This window comes from Podarcis bocagei (assembly GCF_964188305.1).
Source record: "Podarcis bocagei genome assembly, chromosome: 6".
NCBI classification, from domain to species: domain Eukaryota; kingdom Metazoa; phylum Chordata; class Lepidosauria; order Squamata; family Lacertidae; genus Podarcis; species Podarcis bocagei.
In genome coordinates this window covers 20,217,642-20,232,406 of record NC_138130.1, presented here as the reverse complement: position 1 = coordinate 20,232,406, position 14,765 = coordinate 20,217,642, and the positions used below count along the sequence as shown (strand labels likewise).

Genomic DNA, 14,765 nt, shown 5'->3' with positions numbered 1-14,765 from the left:
GAATTACAAACTTCATCTGCGTAAAAACATTGCCGGCTGCTAACATAGACATATTTGCCAACCTGGTTTCATAGGTGTAATGGGAATTGGGGGTTGCTCGTGCGTAAGTTGCCGCCACTCTCGGTGAGGTTGCCTGGATAAACCTTTCCCTGGCTGGACAGTCCTGATTCCACGTCTGTCTCAGTCACTGGCAGAATCCGTCAGTGGGCGTTTCCTGAACTTCTTCCAACATAAAAGTTCCTGGACGGATAGTCTCCGCCTAGCCTCCCTGCGCGGAAGTCTTCTGCGCAGGGTGGGAGTGGGCAGTGGAGGACTAATGCTCTCCCCGCTGGTCTCCAGCGAAGAGTCCTGGAGCCATCCCTCCGAAGCCCACCTCCGCCCGCCTTTCTCCCTGGTGTAACGCTGATTTCCTTCCCCGGTCACTGAGTCCCCTCTTTTCCTGCTGGGACCTTCTCCGGCATCGCTCGGGAGCCCTTCCTCCACTCCTGACTGCGATGGCAGTTCCCTGACAATAGGGTGCTAAATAAAATGGATGTATTTAAAGATAAAGGTAAGGCAAAGGACCCCTGGATGTTTAAGTGAAGTGAAAGGCGACTGTGGGGTTGCAGCGCTCATCTTGCTTTCAGGCCGAGAGAGCCGGCGTTTCTCCACAGACAGCTTTCTGAGTCATGTGGCCAGCATGACTAAACTGCTTCTGGCACAATGGAACACCGTGACGAAGACCAGAGCATATGGAAACACTGTTTACCTTTCTGCTGCTGTGGTATCTATTTATCTACTTGCACTGGCATGCTTTCGAACTCCTAGGTTGGCAGGACCTGAGACAGAGCAATGGGAGCTCACCCCATTGCAGGGATTTGAACTGCCAACCTTCTGTCTGGCAAACCCAAGAGGCTCAGTGGTTTAGACCACAGAGCCACCTGCGTCCTTACACTCACCCAACTAAAGGTAAATGCTGGCATTACAAATCTGGAAGCAAGTCTGGAAACAAAACACTCTTCTAATGTGTCTTGCAATCCGCTGCATTTTGCCTTCTCCCTCACTTATTGTACACCCTAAGATATCCTCAGCATTCCTGGAGAAGTCCTTTGCTGTTCATATATCTTGATTTCCTCAGCCAGTCAGATGTCTTCACTATTCCCAGTTTAGTTTCTGACTTATATGTTGCTTCTTTCTCTCTCTTGTCCCAGAGACCTCATCAGATGCGATGCAGCTGCAGGAATCTGAGACGCCCTCCGTGCAGAAGCTGAGAGTGTGACACTCCCACATGGCACGTCTTAGGAGGGTGCTGCATCTGCAGGTCTTCAGTCAATTGTTCCTGCCAAGAGGATATGGGAATTTTATATTTCTGGGTGGAAAGTCCCATGGAAATTGGGACATCTGGTACTTTCACATTCTATCTTTAACTTATCACTGGATACTGTAATGCTCTTAAGTGTCAAAAAAGGGGCAACCCCCCCCCCAAAACATTCTGGAATACACAACAGATGTGGAATTCGTGGGTTGGGAGGTCCAGCAAATGTTTGATGCATGGGGTCAGGAGTTTCTTTCTTGTCCCCATGCTGAGGGACAATCGGAAGAAGCATTAGGGAGCACACTATGAGGCCTTGTGAAATGATTGACACCAACGTGAGCTTCTTATTTAAGAAGCAGGCAAGCTATGTTCATGAGGACTACTCAGATCCCTCCTAACTAGGAGCTCCAGCTTCCATTCATATTTAGGTGAGCTGCAACATATGAAACCACCTTCATGGAATTCCTGTCATGGAATTCTACTCAATATTGATCCAGACCAGATTCCGCCATATAGTTGGCAGAGTAAAAACTTAAACATGTTGCTTGTTTCCCAAAAAAATAGACAATTCATGTTTCATCCAGAGCTTTACTGCTACTGAAAGCAAATGAGCATAATGGTCACAGATCCAATACATTCAGGATTGGCACTGTCCATAAGAAATCCAGTTGCAGCAGACTCAACTGCAACTTGCAATAACTTATAATAAGTATAAACCTTAACACTATATACAGAACACCACACCAGAAGGAAGAGAGATAGAAGGAGAAAGTGAAACCCAGGTTCCTTCTGGCCTTCCTTTTATAGTCAGCGTGACCTTGACAGAAAGAGAAAGGAGAACCAGTTTAAACCAGCTGCACTTAGCTTCTCTGAAGGAATAACCCAAACATCATGAACCTTCTGCTTATTTCTTTCACACAGAGAAGCTTCCAGAACCCTCTTGAATTAATTAGAATAGGACAGTGGCGTAGCGTGGGTTGTCAGCACCCGGGGCAAGGCAAGTAATTTGCGCCCCCTAACCCGTGGATCTGTGCCCCCTAACCCTAACCCCCAGATGTTGCGCCCGGTGCGGCCGGCCCCCCCCTGCACCCCCACGCTACGCCACTGGAATAGGAAAGATCTCTACACATCAGATCAATACTTTCTGCACTAAGAAATGCAAGCTGACACAGAGCACCATGTCACCATGTTCTGATACTGTACGAGGGGCATTCATTAATGTACTTCCCATGGACTGAGACAAATGAAACTTGGCACAGTTATTATTCCATCTCTACATAGCTACCAGCAAGAGTCACACACTTCTCCCATCGCTTTATGCAGCTGTGGAGACCTCGTCTGTAGAAGTTGGCAGGTTGCGTCAGAAGCCACGACTTGACCTCAGAAATCAGCATTTTATTGTCTGGAAAAAGCTTGCTCTTCAAAAATAACTTCATGGTTGGAAAGAGGTGGAAGTCAGATGGTGTGAGGTCAGGAGAATAAGGGGGTGAGGAAGGATTTCATAGCTACAGGACTGTGCTTCCATCTGAGCAACATGTTAGTTGTAAATTGGGGCATTATCCTGCAGGAGGCAGGCACCTTTGGTCAGCATACCACGCCTCTCAATTTTGATGGTCTTCCATAATTTCTACAGCAGTGAAGTGTAGTATGTCCTGGTAACTGTGGTACCCTTTGCCAGGAAATCCATCATCACTACTCCACACTGGTCCCAAAAGACCATGAGCATGACCTTGGTCACTGATGGTTGGACATGTGCCTTCTTTGGAGGTGGTGAGGCAGAGTGCTTCCATTGTTTGGACTGAGATTTAGTCTCTGGGTCATAATGATGGACCCATGTTTCCTCCTGAGTAATTAGTCTGGCAAAGAAGTCATCATGGTTTTCATAACACATGGCCAAAAGAGCCCGTGAGCATGTGACTTGTTCCTGCTTCTGGAAAGGCATCAGCAGCCGGGGAACCCACCATGCGGACACCTTTCCCATGTGCAAATGGTCATGGATGATTTTTTCTACAGAGCCCACACTGATCTTGACATCTGCAGCTAGTTGGCAAACGGTTATGTGGCAATCCTCCAAAATGGTGGCCTCTACCTGCTGGATGGTGTCTTCATCAATGATGGACTGTGGTCGCCCAGGAATGGAAGCCATTCCACCGAAGTCCGACCACACTTGAACTGATGATGCTAGTGCTTGCCTACATCATATGGTGGGGCACCTTCCCCATAAGTCCCTTTCATCTCATTGAACATCTCCCGTGGTGTGCACCCTTTCAAGTACAGGAACCTGATGACTGCTCTGCTTCAACTGGTTCCATTATCAGATGTTACTCCATGTTAGCACCCATAGCAAAGAAACTGTTACGAGTTCAGAGGTACAAATTACCATGTTACCTATGGAGAGATGTATCATTATACATGTGCAATTTCATCCTCCTACAGTAACCGGAAGTGGGTCGGGGAAATCTTTAATGAGCGATCCTGGTAGAATACACTGACATCTTAAAGTCAAAGTCATTACTTGCAGTATGTCAGGAATAGCTTGTGTAGTGGAGCAGAGCCTCCTTGCAGCATAGTCCCTTCCACTTACCAGAATGGGGAAGGATGAGGCGAGGCGCTGCATGGACACGCTAGCAGAGTCAATCCTGCTGGCGTCCCTGTGTAGCCTGGACCTCATTGCTTTGTCTCTCCCCTTCTGGTAAGTGGCACTGATTCTGCTGTTGGGAGGTTACTGCTGCAGCTGTGGGATGGTCTACTCCAGTGGCTTTATGTCACGAGCCAGAGTCAGGCCAGCAATAAAAAGCCTGGCATCAGTGATGTCAACTCTTCATTCAAAGAAACCAAAACAGCTCAGGCCTAGTGATCGCAGGAACTCTTCCCGGTAGGTCTATCCCCAATGAGGCAGTTTTGGGAATTGAAGGTCCCTGCCTTCCCACCACAGTCCCTATTAACTTGGATCTGAGAGCCTTAAACATCTAAGGCCATGGCCTGGTGTAGCATGAGCTCTTAATTATGCCTTGATTTGTTTTGCAGGACACTGAGGTCACAATCAAAGTATCCAAGGAAGCTGAAATAATCCTTTGCCAATTTCTCAGCGTTTTTAATGTCCGACTTATGCCTATAGAGAACACTTTAATAGAGAACACTCCATTTGGCCTATGCAAACATAAACAGGATATTGTTGAAAGTAGTTGGCACTGAGCAATTAAGTATATGAGTCCTTGATAACCTTTCTCCTGTTATTTGTCCCCGTAAATAGAGTTACTCCAAAGGTGAAGGAATACGTTTGGCTCAGGGATGTGTTAGAGCTTTTGCTTTTACTTTGCACAGTGGACCTGAGCATTTATTTATTTATTTATTTATTTATTTATTTATTTATTTATTTATTTTTGGACTTCCAATGTAGTCAAATTTTTATTAAACTTTAAATTCTTAACATATATATTCCAGATTCCAAATTTTTACTACACTTCTCTCTCTTTTCAATTTTTCTTTTCTTTATTTTTTTTGACAAAGTAATAATCATAAATAAATAAGAATAAAATTGTGCACCGCACCACCGAGACCATTCCCTTGTAACTATCCAACCCCCCCAAATTTCAACACCTCTTGCAATGCTTTGACCACTTTCATTTTTAACAATACAAATCTACATTTCTCTTTAAACTTTGACTTCCCGCTTTTCCTTCCATGCTGTTCTTAACCCCATCCCATTCATTTACATACTGCATTCTAATAAACACTTCACCCAAGAAATCTTTTTCTATTTCATATATCATCAATCTTCTACCTTTGCTCATATTTCAAATCCTGCTCGCGATTTCGTTTGATTATATATATAGATTTTTAGATTTTCCAAAAAGGGCTTCTATTCTGTGAAGAGTCCGTCATGTTCATTCTGCATTTTTGCTGTTAGTTTCACCAGCTTCACATACCAGGGATGTCCAACAGGTCGACTGGGATCGACTGGGTGATCCCCAGGAGGTTGCAGTTGATCGCGGGCTCATTTTCCTTTGCTTTTGCCTAAGAGCCCCTCTCCCCTGCTTGTATTTTCTCCTGATATCTGTAACGGAAGACAGAGTTTTTGCTGTGAGGCAAAATGCTTTCACAGTGCTGTTTTGGTGAGCGACTAATCCCCTTCCCCCTTAAAAGTCCCCCCCAATGGAACCCCAACAAAATGGGCATAAAATGGGGTATCCCCACCAGTAAGAAAAAGCTCAACAACTTTGACCTGAACCACTAAAAAACGGGGCATTTCCCCTCCCTAGATCACTGTCAGATTTTAATTCTGAAAGTACAGTCATACCTCGGGCTACAGACGCTTCAGGTTGCGTTTTTCGGGTCACAGATGGGCCAAAACCTGGAAGTACCAGAACGGGTTGCTTCCAGATTTTGGCGGTCGCACATGCGCAGAAGCGCTGAATCACAACCCGCGTGTGCGTAGAAGCAGCGCTGCGGGTTGTGAACGCTGTGGGTTGCGAACGTGCCTCCTGCATGGATCACGTTCGCAACCCGAGCGTCCACTGTAGATCGCAGTCCCTCGGGAGTTGGCCATCCCTAAATCCATTCTTCTTTCAGTGGTGTTTTCTCTTCTTTCCTGTTCTGAGCATACAAGGTTCTGGCTGCTGCTGTTGCATACATTTGTGCTTATACTAGAGTTCCTTATGGTTAATGCAGCCCACAGACGCTCCCGTGTCCAGGGAGCCCCTGAAATCTGAATGTTGGCCTTAATTAATACTGTCTTAAAGGCAAGCTCTTGTAAAATCTAGATATCAGAGCTGATGAAACAACAGTGCACTTGCCTCTCAATGAATTAATCATGATGGAGGAGTGTATTCTGAAAAGGATCTGAGAAAAATACTGACAGAGCACTTAGGATAAACTTCTATTTCCTATTATGATTGCACTACACAGAGGAAACACTTTGAGAGGGAGGGGCTTCTTTTATTTTTATCTTGCTTTGCCAAATTCTCATGCCCTATCGCTATGCCTCAAAACCAGCTTTTTCCGGTCGCCTTGTCTGTTGCTTTTCCCACCTCTCATATTGGCAGTGATAGCCAATATGAGGCAGTGCAAAACCTAGGCTGGATCTACACTAACCTATTTAACATTTCCCCCTATAAGAATGAGATTACATATGCCATTCTAAAATATCACAGGGCATACTTGTGAATTACATCATTTTTTTTTTTTACCTTGTCCCCCCCCCCCATCAAATGTAAGTAATACCTGGCTCAGGAGTACCAACTTGGCCCTGTAACCATGGGTGCCATGCAGCGTGCATGACCCTGGCACTGAAATTTGTGGATGCCCAGCCCCTTCATGGGGATTTTTGTGGGTGCTCTGGCACCCAAGGCCCCAGGAAGTCGGCACCTATGTCCCGCTCACACCATTCCCCAAAATTCTGTTTTTCCCCTGCTGCTGATTGCTGGTTGCTCTGCTCTAACCTCTGGTGTCACATTTTAATTCTTCCTCTTGCCTTCCGTGTCCTTTTCTTATCTGCACCATTGGGGGGGGGGGTTGGAGTTTGAATGCCGTAAGAAAAAGGGTAAAAATGCTACATAGGGCCATATGAGCAGAGCTTCACAAATATAGCAGCATAAAACAATTAAAAAATAAGCTCTAAAAAAGACAATGTAAAAATACACCATGAACGTAAAAAGTAGGGCGTCATGTGTCCATCTATCAAAACCTTTCCTTAACCCTTTCTCAACATTAAAAACCATGTGTAGATCTGCCCCTAACCTGGTGGTTTTGGGTCAGTTGTGATGAACCTCCCTTACGGAGCTTTTGTCATGAAGAAACCCCATTTATCCTGTCCCAAGCTCATTGGAATTGGATGCAGATACAAATTTGATCATTGGCTCTGTAACTAGAAGCCGAGTTAGTGCTAAATCAAACTTTATTATTGATGAAGCCTGCACAAAGTAGCAGCTGATTCTTCTAACCATGCCACAACACTTGAGTCAGGTCTCCGGTGGGGCTGGCATCCTGGTTCATAGCTTTTTCGCTTAAAGGGTCCACATGCCAAGTGTTTAGTTGATAATGCTGGTTCCATCACCCTCTGTTGCTCAAAAGCCACCTAGTTCTTCAAGATTCTCCACCCATTCTTCCCCGCTGCTTCTTGCACTTATAGCAGTCCGCAGAATGCTTGTGCTATGTCATTCTGCTTCCTTCATTGAAAGCCCTCCTCAAACTGCTTTTCCATGGCACAAGCGCAATAGCACATAGGCAAAATAAATATACCATGAATGAATGTATATAAGTTAGGTCCCAGGCTCAGAATCCAGTGTTGGCTAATCAATAAAACAGCCATTTCTTTCTTTCATTATAGAGTGAATACAGACCTTCCAAGTTTCCCTATTTTCCCAGGGACAGTTCTAGGTTTACAGAAGCCAAACCTGGTTTCGGATTTGATGCTGAAATGTCCCTATTTTCATCTGAGAAATATTGGAGGGTATGGAGTTATGCGACCCCCAAGCCAAGGAGATAAGTAACGATACAACCTTTAGAAGACATCTGAAGGCAGCCCTGTATAGGAAAGGGTTTTTTTTAAAAAATGTTTTATTACATTTTTATATACAGTGGTACCTCGGGTTAGGTACTTAATTCGTTCCGGAGGTCCTTTCTTAACCTGAAACTGTTCTTAACCTGAAGCACCACTTCAGGTTATGAAGCCTCCTGCTAATGAAGCCTCATGCTGCCACTGCACCACTGGAGCACAATTTCTTTTCTCATCCTGAAGCAGAGTTCTTAACCCAAGGTACTATTTCTGGGTTAGCGGAGTCTGTAACCTGAAGCATATGTAACCTACAGTGTATGTAACCCGAGGTACCACTATATGTTGGAAGCTTCCCAGAGTGGCTGGGGCAATCCAGTCAGATAGACAGAGTGTAAATAATAAAATTATTATTATTATTTATTCTGGAATAGGATGTCCCTATTTTCATCAGAGAAATGTTGGAGGGTATGGCATGCTTCCTCTGACAGTGGAGGTGGAACATAAGGCATCATGCCTGGTAGCCATTGATAGACTTATCCTCCATGACATATTTTCACTAACTATTGTGGACCTCAGCCACTGATACAGCCTTATCCTCCACGAATTTGTCTAATCTTCTTTTTGAAGATTTCTATCAGTGAGGGGTGTGAGAGAAGATGGGCACACTGAGGTTTATTCTGATCCTAATTCCATCTGCTGAGGAGAGAAATCAACACAAAGACCTCCCTAGAGAATAGCATGCCATGCTCCCATAATTGGATACACCTTGACTTTTGAGTTGTAGGACAATATTTACTCTGCTGGGGCAACACTCTGTGTCCTCCCTCTATTTATAAATTCCATAAAACCTTGCTGAATAGGTAGAGCTCTCCTTCTCCTTTCCACCCCTCCTCCAGCCCAGGCTCCTGCTCCACTCACAGCTTTTAAACAGGAAGGAAGTATCATTTGCTTCTCCCAGCACAAAGAGAGCTCTGAGCATCTAATTGCAGCTTTCTGTTAGCAAATGGAACTGGCAAATCACTCCCCCCCCCCCTAGCTAAAAGGTACATGCCAAACTCTCTTACAGGCTCCGGTTTAGAGAGAAAGGGAGAGGAAGAAAGGGGAAAGGAACCCCCACCCTCGGGAGAGGGGGAAATCTGCTTTTTAAATTATTCCACTGCTTTGCGGAGAGGAAGTATTAATTACATGACTGCAAAATGTAGATCAGGGTGGGATTTAATTACAGGGCAGGCTTTGTGTCTGTTGTCCGACCAAATTCGACAGGAAGTGTTCCCGATGCCAGCAGTTTCAGGTGTTTTGTAGCCTATTTTATTCTCTCGTTCTCACCAGGTCTGAAAGGTAGATCAGGTGACTCTGTCTGTTGCCCCATTGTCTGCAAATCCACAAAGCTTCCATTACCCACAGGGCAAGTACACCATTCCTTTTTCTTTTTTTAACAAGGCAAGAAGTTTCAACATTTATTTTTTTTTATAGGCAACATAATGTGATTCCAAATCCATTCTGGGTTCTCTCCCCCGCTTTCTCATCTCCCCGCCTTCTCGTTAAAATAAGATGCATGACCCCCCCAATTGCTTTCGGCACAAGGCATGCCTGCAAATATGTACTTCATTTGTCTGCCTAACACCTTATGGCTGCCTGCCTGCTCTTTTATCGTGAATGGGAAGTGTTTTTCAATATCCAACAAACCGATTGTTCTCGATTTATTTCCAGCTGGTGGGGTGGTGTTTTATGTTCCTTTTTCTTTTTGAAATCCACTGACTGATTTTGGTGAATTTTAGATTGCTTTAAAAATTCATTATGTCCTTTATTTATTTAGATCAGGGTTTCCCAAAAACTTGGATCGCCAGCTGTTTTTGAACCATCTAGCAGGACTAATGGTCAGGGATGAGGGGAATTGTAATCCAAAAACAACTGGAGACCCAACTTAGGGAAGCCCTGATTTAGATACATAGTGTGCCTTAAGGTAGACAACAGAAGAAAGATCCTGCATCAAAACAGTACTACAGTGGTACCTCGGGTTGAGTACTTAATTCGTTCCGGAGGTCCATACTTAACCCGAAACTGTTCTTAACCTGAAGCACCACTTTAGCTAACGGGGCCTCCTGCTGCCACCGCACTGCCACCACACAATTTCTGTTCTCATCCTGAAGCAAAGTTCTTAACCTGAAGCACTATTTCTGGGTTAGCGGAGTCTGTAACCTGAAGCGTATGTAACCTGAAGTGTATGTAACCCGAGGTACCACTGTAATTGAAAATTCATCATCTTTCCCTGGCTTACTTCTGAACTCCAAAAGTCCAGACCAACCAGGTATGTCGTACAGTGCTTCCAGAAGATTCTCAGGCTAGTACTTTGGTGAATCAATAGCAAATGGAATACCCACAATGCACCTGGTGTTCACAAGTGGCAGAAGCTAGAAATACAACAGGAGATCAAGCTTCTTATGCGGTCACCAAAACCTGATATGGCACCATCTCAAAGGCTCAAAAGTGCTCTAATCACTGGTGGGTTGCTTACCTAAAGTTTGTTCAAAGGAAACAGCAAGATTTGACTGAATTTGTCAGGATAGTGGAGCTCTCCTAACACCTAGGGTGGGAGGATCTACACACCGGGGGGGGGGGTGAATCGCTATAAATAACTCAGAAATTAAACTGTTATAACAAAAGAAAAAAAACACAATGGAAAATTGCAATTATTTATTTTTTTTGCTCTCCAGCGCTATTTGGAGATGGTGTTCTCTCTGACAGTTTACAGGTAAACAACAAGCAAAGCCATATCTCCATCTTTATTGCTGCAGTGCTTAGTGCTAAGACAGGAGATAAGAGACCCCTCGTCTCTGATCTTAGCACTTCATGCTTACGTCAGAGATCATAGATCTCTATGCCTGATGTCATATGACACCAGCCGATTGATAGATGCATAGGAGCTAAGTCCTAGGGGCCGAGGTTCCTTCGCCCCCTCCCCCAAGTCGATGAACATTGCTATTCAAATGGTTTGTGTGTGCCACGTCATGTGCTGGGCGGGGCTTACCTGCCCCCCTAATATTTTATTTAAGTTGGCACCCCTGGATAGGTGGGTGTGGTTTGTTTCTTGGTTTTACTGCTTTATCTTTTGTAAACTGCTTTGAGGTTGTTGTTTAGTCGTGTCCGACTCTTCGTGACCCCATGGACCAGAGCACGCCAGGCACTCCTGTCTTCCACTGCCTCCCGCAGTTTGGTCAAACTCATGCTCATAGGCGCCGACTCCATGGGGCCTGAGGGGGCTCGAGCCCCCTCAAAATTTTTTTTTGGGGGGCTCAGCCCCCCCAATAATCTCGGGCGCCCTTCCAGCAGAGCGCCGCCGTCGTCCCCCGCTTCCTCCCCACCTGCTCCTTCGCCAGCCAGCCAGCCAGCCGCGCGCCCTAATCGGAGAGCCCCGGCCGTCCCCCGCGAGATTAGGGAATCCCCGGGGGCGGGGGCTCCTGCCTCGCTGCTTCGCAGCACCACCGCCACTGCCAAGGCACTGCCGGAAATCCCGCGAGAACAGGGGAATCCCGACTGGCCACACCTCCCAGCCAGCCAATCGGCTGGCTGGGGGGCGTGGCTTGCCCTATTTAGGGCCGGAGCCACTTTATTTGCATATTCATGAGCTTATTTATTATTCATGAGCTTTCCCGGGCCCCCCCAATATTTTTTATAAGTCCGCGTCCCTGCTCATGCTGGTAGCTTCGAGAACGCTGTCCAACCATCTCGTCCTCTGTCGTCCCCTTCTCCTTGTGCCCTCCATCTTTCCCAACATCAGGGTCTTTTCCAGGGAGTCTTCTCTTCTCATGAGGTGGCCAAAGTATTGGAGCCTCAGCTTCAGGATCTGTCCTTCCAGTGAGCACTCAGGGCTGATTTCCTTAAGAATGGATAGGTTTGATCTTCTTGCAGTCCATGGGACTCTCAAGAGTCTCCTCCAGCACCATAATTCAAAAGCATCAATTCTTCGGCGATCAGCCTTCTTTATGGTCCAGATCTCACCGGACCTAATAGGTATCTAAAGCCATTTGCCACTGTTGCTGTACATAGGTTTGTATTTGTTTTTCATCTTATATTTTGGAAATGCACATCCAGGTTTTTTTTTCTTTAATTTTTTTTGGGGGCCCCCAAGAGAGTGGGGCCCTAAGCTATAGCTTGTTTAGCTTATACGTAAATCTGGCACTGTTTGGGGGCCAAATATAGGCCATAGATTTCCCACCCCTGACGCAGGCCTCTGGTTTGATCCAACAGGGCTCTCCTATGCACTCTGCCTGATACCTGAGGACAGAGACGCAGTGGATTTCTCTTCTGCAATCAGCTCTCTCTGCACGCCGGGTTGTGACCTTGTTTGTTTTGTAATAGTGTGTGTACATCACAAATCTCTCTTTCTGTCTTCTCCTTGAAGCAGTCTTTGATGTCTGTTTCCCCCCTCCACTGCCCCTCCCGAAAGTAGCTATGTTAGCAACTTTTGCAACCCCGGTGGGGGTTTTATTAAAGTGTCAGGATAGCCTGATAATGGAACGGTAATGTAGAAGAGACCATTAGCAAAATGTGAAGGGATACATGTAACTTTCAGTCCTCCTAACAAAGGCAACCTTGTGTAGAATGCAAACGAAACCTAATGCCTACAAAGTGCCTGAGGTTTTTTATTATTATTTTTAAAAACCCATTTACTAGCTGACATTAGACAGTGACCCACTCTGGAACAACTGATTATTAACTGAATGGGTAATTCAAAATACGTTGAGGTAGGCTCAATTCAATTCCCAATGGAGTATCCATACTGTACATCTTTCACTATGATGTTTTCCCTCCCTCTGTCTCTTTCTCTCTCTCTTGCGTGTTTGTCAGTGTCCCTCTGTCTTCAGCGGCAGCCAGGCAACAATCTTTGTGCCTGAATAATTTTGATTTCATGTTTGTGCATGTGTAGGGAGAAAGGTATTTCAACAAGAAAAGTCATGCCTCTAGAGCAGCTCTTCTGTATAAGAGAGACGAGCATTTGTCCCTTCAAAGGTCACATGCTGATTTCACATTTACATTTAAAATATAAAAAATAAAAAAATACAACAGCGATGCAAGCAAGCAAATAAACAACACACCACACAAATCCATACGCTGAGCAAAAATGGGTGTCAAACATGACAAAGTTCAAGGCTCCCTTGTAGTGGGAGGAGCAGAAATCAAGGCTGAAACTTGTTAAGAGGTGTTGCTCTCTTTAAAGATAATTATTTTCCTGTGACACTACCCTTGACTTAATATGGGTAGTTGATCATTCTACAAATTCTGCAGGGAAGGGGACCGAGGGAGCTGAGCAAGTCAATTCCTCCTTTCTCTTCCCCGCACCCCCCCAGGTCACACTAACATTTCATCATATGAGCCAACTCTAGGGGGCTGTGGGTTCTTGGTCACTCACCATAATAGTGGGGACTGGGCACCTACAAAATCAGTGAGCAAAGCTGGCAGGTGGCAGCAGCACTGTCTCTGAGAGAGAAGCAGTTCATCTCCACCCTCTGCAGCCAATGAGCAAGGCACCTTTTTCTGGGGTGGGGGGCTTGGACACGGAGGCAGAGTCTCTCTGCCTCTGAGTCTGAACCCTTCCCCATGGAAAAGGGTGCCTTGCTGGCTGCAAAGAGAAGGAGGAAGATATAGAGTGGTACCTTGGTTCTCAAACTTAATCCATTCTGGAAGTCCGTTCCAAAACCAAAGCGTTCCAAAACCAAGGCAAGCTTTCCCATAGAAAGTAATGCAAAATGGATTAATCCATTCCAGACTTTTAGAAACAACCCCCCAAACAGCAATTTAACATGAATTTTACGATCTAACGAGACCATTAATCCATAAAATGAAAGCAATAAACAATGTACTGCAGTCACACAACCAATCAATCAATCAATCAATCAGTAGCTGAACTGGGTTCCACACAGTCACAAAAATAGAACAAAAAAGAGCTGCAAAAACAAAAACGCAAAATAAATAGCAAAATCAGGCAGACCGCAGTGTAACACTCAAAACGGAAGCGTAAGACTCAAAATGGTGCACGTTTGGCTTCTGAAAAAAGTTCGCAAACCGGAACACTTTCTTCCAGGTTTGCAGTGTTTGAGTACCAAGGCATTTGAGAACCAAGGTATCACTGTGTGAGAGAACAAGGGAGCCACAAAAACACAAAATATATAGCAGAAACAGACACTCAAATTGGAAGTGTGGCATTCAAAATGGAAGCGAAACACTCAAAACGGAGCACGTTCGGCTTCCGAAAAAAGTTCACAAACCGGAACAGTTACTTCCGGGTTTGCAGTGTTTGGGTTCCAAGTTGTTTGAGTACCAAGGCATTTGAGAACCAAGGTACCACTGTATACAATCTGAGCCTACAATGGAGGGTTCACAGCATCAGCAACCCCCAAAGGTCTTGCTTCACCCATAGTCACAGCCTTGGGTGCAAGCAGAAAATGGGCATGGCTTTTTCTTTGACTTCCCAGCCTGCTGCTTTCCATTTCTAGCTTCTAGTGTCTCGCTCACATCACTCAACTCTCCTCTCTGGCCTTTGTCTTTCTAAATATAGTACCAGCCAGTTGAGGAAAGAGGATGCACCCATTTCTCCTCTGGAGCTGAACCACTTCCCTTGTTTCCTTAAGTGTCCGGGTGAAAATCGGGAAAATATCAGATTTTCCACCAAAATAGTTTTTTTTTTAGATTTTGCCCCCAAAGCGCAACTTTGGGCAGAACTATGAAAGGTCCCCTGAAAAAGCTCAACAACTTTGCTACCCCCAAAAAACTTTGCCAAGAAAAACTCAACAACTTTTCTGTCTGGATTTCCACTGTTTTAAATATGGCAACCCTAGTATTGCTCCAATCTGAAGGCAGAAGTTTACTTTCTTCCATGGCACGTAATGGCAGCAAGATGGAAGATTCCCTTCACTGATAGATCAGTGGTCAGGATGGGAATAATTGTGTATATGCACCCCTAGATCTGAATGTTTT

The 14,765-nt window shown here is 45.2% G+C and overlaps 1 long non-coding RNA gene across 1 annotated transcript in view; it reads left to right on the top strand.

Annotated features, from left to right (window-relative positions):
• The window catches only part of LOC308589492, an 89,229-nt gene extending 74,683 nt beyond the window's left edge, over positions 1 to 14,546 (top strand). The window contains exon 3 of the long non-coding RNA XR_014009319.1: positions 14,007 to 14,546. This is a non-coding gene — a long non-coding RNA (uncharacterized lncRNA). The remainder of the gene's footprint in view (positions 1 to 14,006) is intronic.
• Positions 14,547 to 14,765: the final 219 nt, after the last annotated feature.